Below are 9,032 nucleotides of genomic sequence, written 5' to 3'. Positions count from 1 at the left end.
GGGAGGGGAGTGAGGACAGTTAAATCTTAAGTGTTCTGCATTCTCAGCCCTCAGTATGGGAAGAGAGTCGGGGTCTGTACCTTCTTCAGTTAATGTCAACTTCATACCTTTGAAATGTACTGTAACTGAATTCACTGTTGTTTTTTGTCTCGTATCATGGTTTCTCACCACTAAGAATTACTATTGCTGATGCGATAAGCTCTCTATATTTTGGGTTTGTTTTAAACATCCATTACATTATTGTAAAAGAGCCTGTAATGCAAAGGCTGCTATGAAGAATAGGCTGTATGACTTAGTAGGAGAGAAACACTATTGTGAACAAGAGAAGCAAAGAGCATAGGTAGAACTCTTCAAACTCTTGATTAATAAATATCAAGCACTTACACTTCTTGGGGGTGTTGTTTGTTTTTTTTTTTTAAATGTTCTTTATTCCTTTTAGTTTGAAGAAATGTTTCTTGTGTGATTAATTGTAGAAATTATTCATCATGGGAATTAGTGACTTAGATTTGACCGATGAACATAGGGTATTGAGACATGTATGAAATGGGGAAATGAGAGGGACAGAATGATAGTGGCAGTTTTACTGACAGAAGTGTTAAATATTTTCTGTAGGAAATAGCTGGAGTCTGTATTTTGTTAAGGTGCCCAAACATTTTTTCATTCAGTTTATTATTGTGGTATATGGGGCTATTGTGTAGTACACGTTGGGGTTGCAGTCTGTCACATTTTTTTGTTCTCACTATGCTTCTGTCCCTGGTGAGAAGATAAAGAAGATGTTTTTCAGGATTTTGTTCTTAAAAGCACAGCTTTGTTTTAGTTAAAGCTTTCTTGTGTAAAGATTAATGTACTTGTTTACCTGCTTGGATTGTCTTGAAGCATATTCTTCGTGATTAAAATAGAGTTAGCAAGGTAAAGTTGGGATTACCTTTGGGATTTTTCCTGTACCCCTATGTCTAAATTTCACATATCATACTAACTCTTGTATTAACATGAGGAGAGACAGGCAGAACTGAATTCCTAGCTCTCACTTAGTTTGGGTCATGCTACTTATCTGGCTCAGTGGGCAGCACCCAACCCCCTTGGTACCAACTATTTACACATCAAACATATTATAATAAGTATATGTGAAAGACTTGCTAAAAGGTTTTCAGGTAGACAGTTTCCCAGGGCTTGGGTGGCAGAATGGATGGGTGTGGTGGCGCGTTTTGAGCAAAAGCCTGTAATTCTTGGAGGAGTTCACTTGTTAATCTCAAACAATCCCCATGGTAACTCTGCCTTTGGTTCTTGTTGTAGAGTGTACCACTGTCTCTATATTCTTGAAAATGCTGTTTTCTGACTATCTTTGTACAAACCGAGTAATTTCTTCCTCATGCCCCTTGTATTTATCCTTTCTCCTCGTGCAAAGGCTGCAACTCAGTCGTAGAACTGTGGATTTGGGATTTTAGCATTCTTGTCGTTGCTAGAAGTGACAAGGATTTTTGAAGATGTTTAGCTACAGGTGTTCTACTGCTCTGCCTCCCGTGCAGTTGAACAGATGTCTGATGTGCTTTTTGGAACAAATCCTCTGATTCAGCTGTGCCTCAGGCAGGTCGCAACTGTCTTCACATGCCACGGTTCCTTGGAAATAAGGAGACCTCACCTAGTTGAAACATCTTGCATGTACAAAGGGAACACATTTTTCTTTCAAGTGCCTTGTTCAGCTGTGTCAGTATCTTTTTACCCTCATATATTCAAACTGTCATCAGAAAGTTCATTTTCTAGGAGATGAGAGGAAATTCAGCATGTCTGTTTAGAATTTCCTCCAAGCCGACTTCAGTACAAAAACTGCTGGGAACCCAACTCATCAAATGCTTTTGATAATGTGGATTGCTCTGTGTGTTACAGGTTTTTTTCAAATTCCTTGAGTTTTCTCAAGGAAATAGTTAATTCAAAGTGGGATTGAGGACTGATATCTCATTAAGTTACCAAGTGATGCACTTTGTGTTTGGATTAGTTAAGTCCTTTCCTCTTTGTTGAGAAAAGTACTAAAAAATATGCACACAGTGAAACTGTGGGCATGGGTCTTTCTGCATGTTGTGGGTGGGTTTTTTGCATTAACAAAAGGGATATTCCATATGAAAAATATTGAGCTCCCATGGTCTAGAAGTACATACATAATTGGTAGCAAAATCTGAAAAGGCAGCTTGTCAACGCTGGCAGCTGACCAAAAATCTTGTATGCTTTTGGACACTATACATGACAATATTGACACTGACATAGCTAACAGGCATAAATACTTTTATTGCATTTCATACAATTTAATTTATTGAGATAGTCTGTACAGAGGCTAACCTTATTTTTGAATGTGTTATTTTATGTAATTACTGCATTTCAAATAAATTTTGCTTTACTTTCACAAAGGTCATCGGTTAACATCTGAGTTTGTATCTCTGTAAGCTTGAGTTTACAAAATCCCTGTGCTTAGAGGACAACAGCCTAAGAACTTGACCAGGGAGGAGATGTTTTCTCCTTTAAAAAAAGTCATAGCAGAAAGCCCTAAACCAAAGCTAGGTGCTTATAAAGGCTGCAAAGAGCAATTTGCCTTGGAACACGGGCTAATAGTAAAAGCAGTATGCGTGCAGGTTGGGAGTGGGGCAGTTTCCCTCTCCAGGTTCAGAGTTACCACAGTTACATTCTTCCAATAATACTGGCTTCCTTTGAGTTATCTTCAGAGGTATTTTGATTTCCATAACTCACACTAATATATTAAAAAAAAAAAAAAACAAAAAACAAAGCCAAAAAAAACCCCAAAACAAAAATCACAGGCTTACAGAGATGAGAACAAAGAAGAAATCCACTCTTTATCTCCATTACTTCATTTCTATTAATAGAAAGGCTTCTGTATTCAAAGTTGTTCTTTTTTGAATAAAGACTTGTGATTCTGTAGGTTTTGATATGACTTCATACTGTGTATTTGCATACCAAAATCCAAATGTAGATAACTGGGTTTCTCGTCATTGTTGTCTGACTTCTTAGCTGTCTTGGAATAAGCATACAAGTGCAATGCAAGATTCCATACAAGTTTTGAGAAGTACTAATCTTTAAAATGGCATTTGTAATTTTTTCCCTTCTCAAATTACTGTGATTTAAATATATAAATATATGTAATTTTGGAAATGTAAGCTTCATAAATTCAAGAATGACTTCTTATTATAGTCCTCTCCCCAATTCAATAAAAAAATCTTTAAAATGCTGTAAATATCTTAAGTTTATATAGTGATAGAAATGTCTGTGAGATTCTCCTCTTCGAGAAATATAATTGTTGGGCTATTTTCCTTTTAGAGAAGGTGCTGTCTTCTGTTATGTGACATTCCTTTTTCATATTAGAGTTCTTGAAGGCTGAATTTAGTTGTAACTTTAGTATGCTCATGAGGTTTTTCCTGTGCACAGGCTGTTGTCAACATCTAACTTTAGAAGGTTATTGCAGATGAAACAAGGAAAACCAGACTTTTTAACATGATTAAGAGTGGCATTTTTTATTTTCAGCTTTATTTTTAAGGACCATTTCACTTCCTTCCAATGCAGTGTTTGAGAAGAAAAATCTGATTGTTCATATATTTCCATCTGTCTTAGGTAAACCTTAAAATAAGTCCAACTCCTTGTTTTCTCTATGCTGAAGGCTGCAGGTTCTGCAGACCTTTCTGCTCTCTTCTCCCTCCCCCACCACTGCCAGCACCAGCTTCTTAGTGCAATACCATCCAGTAAACTCCTTGTTATCCAGGGTGGGGAAGGAGGAAAGAGTAGTTATGTTAATTCACGGTACAAAACCCTTCAGGGTTGTGAAGGCACACGTTAGAGTCTGGAAGTTAGTGCAGCTCAGCTGTGACTTTGCAAGGCCACATGGTTCCTGCTGAAGTACTTGTACCCTGCCGCAACTCTTACTGTCTCTGACAGAACTGACTACTCACGCCAAGCTTGTCAAGGAACAGTACTGCGTGAAAGTTAGTAAATTTTCAGGAATCCAAGTGATGAGGAGCATGGTAGAAATGCATGAGATTAACGTAAAGGCTTCACTGTACAGAGAGACCCTGTTTTCTCCTTTTCAACTTTGCTTTCATTGCCTTACAACGATGTATTTTCTGTTGTCTTCTGTCTCCCGTGCTGTTCTCCAGCTGACTATGGCAGAATTGTACAACATACACAATTGGCGTGAACCTCTGTCAATAATTGCTACTTTCTCATTCCCTGCTACTGCTTTCCTAGACTCCTTTTTCCTGTACCATTGGTGCTTTCCAGCAGGATGATCAGAGTGCGTGTTCTGAGGCTTTCCTCTTTTATGTTCCTTGGAGTCTCGAGGAAACAGTATCTGCTTGCTGGTGTTGGCTCCAAAACCAGGAGTATGGAGCTCAGGCTCTGACAGCAGGAGCCGGCTGGATCTCAACTAAAGGGGGTGGTTATTGCCATTATTTTATTCCATCCTTTCCCTTCAGGTTCCTTTTCAACTTCTACCACTATTTCCTTGGACTCCACAGATCTTTTCTTGACTTTTCGTTGACCTGGGCTGCTTTGCTGTCTACCTTTGGCTTTAAGTGTTGGAAGTAGTAAATGGAGGGAGACTGATCAAAACATGTTTAACGTATTCTGCTGCTTTTCATCCACTGCTCTGAATCACTTTTTCTTGGGCTAGGTAAAATGCTTACAATGCACGTCTTACACGCTGTTCTAGGAATTCCAAGGACCTGATGAATCCCAGGGCTGGAGCTGGCTACCACAGTACCACAATGTTACATGTTTGTGAAACCAAAATTATATTAATCTCTAATTGTAATGCTGAATTGAAATGTCTTGTTTAGGCACTTCTCCAACACTGCACTGTCTTGCTTTTCAGGTTTCTCTTTCCCATCAGATGTTCGTCTTTAACCTTTCTTGACTATGCTAGTTCTCATGTTTACGAATGTTCTTAATTTATAATTTTGAATGTTCTCTATTCATACTAGTGTTGATGTTGCTGCTATAACCATGGGTATTTGCAAATCAGCTGTGTTTTCATGTATTCTTGTGCTGTTTCTGAACTTTAGTGAAGTGAAAGTGAAGACTGAATTACTGTCTGAGGCTCATAGGAGGTATTTGCCATTGTTTTTTCTTCTTTTCGTAACCAAAAAAACCCAAACCCACCTTCCACCAAAATACTTCAAAGCTCACGCATACCTGTGTAACATATGTGTGAAATCTGCATGTGAAGCTTTGCCTCCACTTTATCTTCCATCTTCTTTGAAACTGTACTTTTCATATTCAGACTCTCATAATGCCACCATGCTTTATTTTATCTGTTCGTATTCAGCAGAATTTTGATTATATCAGAATTAGTTATAGCTTTTAAGTAAAAAGGCTTTATTTATTCTTTATTACACCTTGCTCAGATAATTTCACCAAATGTTCAGCCAACACATTATTACAGTTAGTCAGAATGTAAATTAGAGGCTGACGCACTTGCCTCATCAGCTTACAAATTAAGCAGTTAATCAGTTTTGGTGTGATATTCCCCCATGGGGTTTGTGTTGCTGACTCACATATGCTCAATATCTTTTCCTTTCAACAACAAGCAGCAGTGCAAATGAAGCTTGCTCCCAGCTGAGCATTGGCTGGTCACGGTATTCCAAATCCATCAGTCGGTATATCCTCCTGATAGAAATTACTGTTTTATTGCTCCTGGTTACCTCTTTCCTGAGCATTGGTTGAATACAAAACAGACAATTATGTGTGCATACTTAAAAGCTCATAGTGAAGACAGTGCTACAGGATTATTCCTTATGTTACTGAAGGGGTAAAATGAACATGGAAATTCTGCTTGTTTCTAAAGATTTAGTACAATTATTTTTATTAAAGAGCAGATATTTCTATAATGTCTGTTCAATGAAGTTTCAGTATTAAATCAGGTTTTAAGGAAAGAATTTTACAGTTCAAATCCTAAGGTAAGCTTGAGGGGAAAGAGAACAATTTGGTAGGTGAACAGAAGTTTAAACCATTTTTGATGTCGCAGAAATCCTACTTATGATTTTGTCTGTTTATACAGTGATTAAAATAAGTAGAAACAATATTTTGTCCTTAACCTTCACTATAATCTTTAGTAATTTTATTTCTATTGTATTTTGGGGCAAACACCACCATTTTATAGTGCAAACCTCCATGTACTTCTTTAAAAAAAAACAAGTTTTGATATATTTTATATATTTGTGCAATTTTCCACTTACTTGTTTTTTTAAATGAAAAATGCATAATTTCCTTTGCCTTTGGACAAAGTTTCACGAAACTGATTGATCTAAAATTTGATAGTGAGGCCTCACCCACGCTACATAGCTAACCATTAAACTTTGTCTTTTTAATGTTGATTGTTGCCTGTGTCCTTATTTAATCTTGAATTCTGTCAACAAAATCTTGAATGTGGTATAGCCTAGAGGGAGAGCCAAACCAAACCAGTTCCTCAGTGATAAAAATATTAGATTTCTTTTGCTGTGGCTCTAGCAATCTTAGCAAAATGGGAGTCCAGCCAGGCTTTATCAAGCATCATATTAGCTGTAATTAAGGTCAGGGTGTAGGCTTGTTGTTTGTTGTTGGTTTGGTGGGGTGTTTTTTGTTTGTTGTTTGGGTTTTTTTTAAAAAAAACAAGTCATCAGTTCCACAAGACCCTTGTAGGCATCCTGCTAGTTCCTTAGTATCTACATAACATTATGGAAATAAATAAAGGAACTCAAAATGAGCTACTATGCAAAGAATCATATGGTAGCCACTTTGAGTACTGTGTTGGTTTTCAGGAATGGAAGTGTTTAATTAGTTGGCTTGTTGATCCTGTCCATTGTTATTAGAATGTTTCTGTGCCATGCTTGCTTGCCAATTAAAGTCAGTTTAAATTTTGTACCTGCTGCTGTCTAAATTAAAATCTGGATTGAAGTAATTTTACTTGCAGCCCTTCTCTACAAGGCGTAGCTTTGAGCTCTTCAGTTTACAGTGCGTTCAACCTCTTCCTTTTTTCCTCCCCTCTCCCCCCTCTGTCTCTCTGCTGTGCTTTAGAAGTATCATCCATTTCTTAGCCCACTTCTGAAAATGCACAAATCTGGCTCCATGCCAGGTAACTGGCAGAATGTTGTCAAATCCTCCTGCTGTTTCTTAGTCCAGAAAAATAATCCTGCATTGCTTCAGTCTGTGGCAGGAAGGGAAAAAGCAAGGGACAGTGGAAGTGTCAATTCCTGTAGATATCCAGGGGATGCAGAAGCAATATTGATGTAGGCAACAAATAATACAGGGAGAAAGTGAGGTTTTTGCTGTTATTTTGAGGATGGGAAGTTAGGTTATTCTCATGCTTACAGTTGCTCTGTACAGCTAGATGAGGAATCTCTCTCCATCTCCCCTGTTCCCTGGTAGTAAAGGAACCACACAACACATGGCACAAAGAATACCCTTTTAGAGGGATTGGAGTGGAAATATGTAATTTTCAGTTTGCTCAAGCAGTGCTATTTTTCTGTGTGAAGTTTGCCCTTGGGAATATAATCTTTAGAATCATAGTGCAGATAAATAGTAACACCAGGATAAAAATAAGCCATGTAGGAAAATCATGGAGTCGGCCTAGGTATCTTGCGGAACTTTCAAAGTAAACACTGAAAAGAGTTACTTTGACATCCTCCCTCCTGCCCCAAGGTGCGACCAAAACCTGACTTTGAAACCAATTATGCATTGAGAGTTGAAGAGACAGTGAGGTAGTAATAGTATTACTTTTGCTGGCTCATGAAGTTCAGCTTTGAATTGTCTGCAATTAAATAGTAACTCCTGTGTGCACATAAGCATGCACACGCTATTTTCTGGTAACCATCAAATCTTTCTGAAGCAATTCTGAATCTGAAAATGCATATGAAAACTATGAATTGATTTTTTTTTTTTAACTCATCTCTTCTTGTTTGCAGACTTTTAGATTTCAAAGCATCTCATGTTTTCTCAGTGGACGTAGCTAAGGGATTTCTCTCGTAATCTGTTCGCAATAAGAATGTTTTGGTTTTCTTTCCTTTTTAGTAGTAAGAAGAAATAAATTGGAGATGTTCCTCAAAATCTGAGGTTGGCCAAAGAGAAGCAAAGGGGAGGATGGAATGCATGCAAAGATAAGGAAGAGGACAATGAGAGGAGCATAGAAGTGTATTTTATTTCTCTGTAATCTAGAAGCTGGATAAAGCTTACTTTTGCTCCATAGTGTTTTTTATCTCTGTAGTGTTTTTTTATCTCCAGCGTGCACACATCTTATTTTCATTGTCTTGATCGCTTTGCTAGGAGTCCTGCATGGTCAGGCACGTAACTGTCCATTTTACCACAGTCAAAATGAAGCATATCTTCCACTTTAATCTTATTGAACAGTAAGAAGAATTAAGTACCATGAAACATGTATCTTGAGAAGACTGGGTGAGTTATCCTCCCCAAAACTGAGACCTCTAGACTTACAAAACATGTTAAGTGAAAACCTACACAGAGAAGTGTTCACCTGATTATGCAAATGGACATGCACTGTGTGTTACAATATTAATTGTGAATTGTAAATTATAATATGCTAAAACTGTATTATTCATGCCTTCTTGAGAAGAATGGTGTTGCAATATGCTTTTTGTGACTGCCTCAATGTACTTCCATAGAAAAGCAAAAATCTTACTATTTTGCTCTTACAACATGCTGGCAGTGTTTCCCCTCTGACCTTGAAAATGCAATGTCAAGTACAAACAACAGAGGTCATGGAGACATTTGCGCCAGCCCAGTTGGTTAATCTGCCAAAAGCAATTGCCCGTTCATGTTTTGTTTGGGCTATGCTGGCCTCTCTTCTTGCTGTGTCTGTGTAGCCAGGCTGGAGCCTGGTGAACCAAGGAAGAAATGCATGTTCAAAACTCCAGCAAGCTAGCTTACAATTTTAGTGCCATAACAGTCAGAGAAAATTGCACATGCCAATAGCTTTTTCTGCGAGTCCTGAGCTCTTAGAGTTTAAAGCTTCACCTTCCCCTATCCCTTCACACATGGGGACTTGC

At 37.9% G+C, this 9,032-nt stretch overlaps 1 protein-coding gene across 1 annotated transcript in view; it reads left to right on the top strand.

Moving 5' to 3' along the window:
* Positions 1 to 9,032, top strand: part of SH3YL1 (SH3 and SYLF domain containing 1) — a 51,824-nt gene that overhangs the window by 1,595 nt on the left and 41,197 nt on the right. The gene's annotated exons all lie outside the window — the stretch shown is intronic.

Source organism: Nipponia nippon, unplaced genomic scaffold (assembly GCF_047370975.1).
Source record: "Nipponia nippon isolate SJK-2023a ecotype South Korea unplaced genomic scaffold, ASM4737097v1 scaffold_4, whole genome shotgun sequence".
Lineage (NCBI taxonomy): Eukaryota > Metazoa > Chordata > Aves > Pelecaniformes > Threskiornithidae > Nipponia > Nipponia nippon.
This window is presented reverse-complemented; position numbering and strand designations above follow the sequence as displayed.